Source organism: Cyprinodon variegatus, unplaced genomic scaffold (assembly GCF_000732505.1).
Source record: "Cyprinodon variegatus isolate N-32 unplaced genomic scaffold, C_variegatus-1.0 Scaffold42, whole genome shotgun sequence".
NCBI classification, from domain to species: Eukaryota; Metazoa; Chordata; class Actinopteri; order Cyprinodontiformes; family Cyprinodontidae; genus Cyprinodon; species Cyprinodon variegatus.
In genome coordinates, this window is record NW_015150495.1 from 1,770,591 (window position 1) to 1,771,636 (window position 1,046).

A 1,046-nucleotide genomic window follows, 5' to 3' on the forward strand; every position below is an offset into this window, starting at 1 on the left:
AAAAAAAAAAAAAAAAAAGTATATTTCTACAAAATCGAATCATTCATTCTATTAAAAATGAAGTTTTTATTTTTTTATTTTACATTTGTTGTAAAACATAAGTTGGTTCTCAACCATGTTTGTCCACAGTTATTACTGGTTGTTTAGGAAGGTCTAAAAAGCCATGAGGGTTCATGGCTTTTCAGCAATAAACTTATATATAAATAAGCAAATGAGCTATGTAACCTATTCGTTAAATCAATTAAGCTATCCAAACAAACCTGGTTGTATGACAGTAATTTACTCCCTAAGTTTAATAAGAACAACAAATGTCAGAACAAACACATTTAACAATAACAAATGTCATCAGCTGTTTGTGATAACTGGTAGGCAGTATTTGGGGTGGGTGTTGCCTTGTGGGCATCAGAGTGAGGACCATCGACCATCAAAAAGTTTCTAGAAAAGTTAGGACATTTTGATGGTCCTCACTTTTTGTGCAAACACGTAGGTTAAGGGCTACGGTATGCCTTGGTCATATTTAGGTTTATTGTTAGTTTCTCCTTTAAACCTATTTAATGTCCTGCCACAGGATCTCAGTCATATTTAAAGGTGGTTTATATCATGGTTCTTTTACTGTACACCATATCACCATTTTCTTTGTTGGAAAATGTTTGTTAAATCAATCTGGAGATTTTTTTTCAAAAAAGTCTTGGGGATTGATAAATTTCATTTTTCCATCAGTGGTCATTGAATACCACTTTTGCTGTTTTTTTTTTTTCTTAATGAGGAATAATGATGAATCTCCTTAGAGGGTTTGTTCAGTTCTTTTTCTCTGTCTGTGGATAATGGTTCTCACTGTGGTTTAAATGGAGTCTCAAAGCCTTAGAATTGGCTTTGTGTTTTTTCTTCCGGTCTAAGAACTGACAAAGACTTTCTAAACTGTTTTTAAATGTCTGCAGAATATGAAAAAAAGTGTCATTACTTCATGTTGTCAGACAAGATCAGTTTAGCTGATTTTCAACAGATCAAAAGTCTACGGAGCCCCTCTGATGACATGGTCAAAAAAA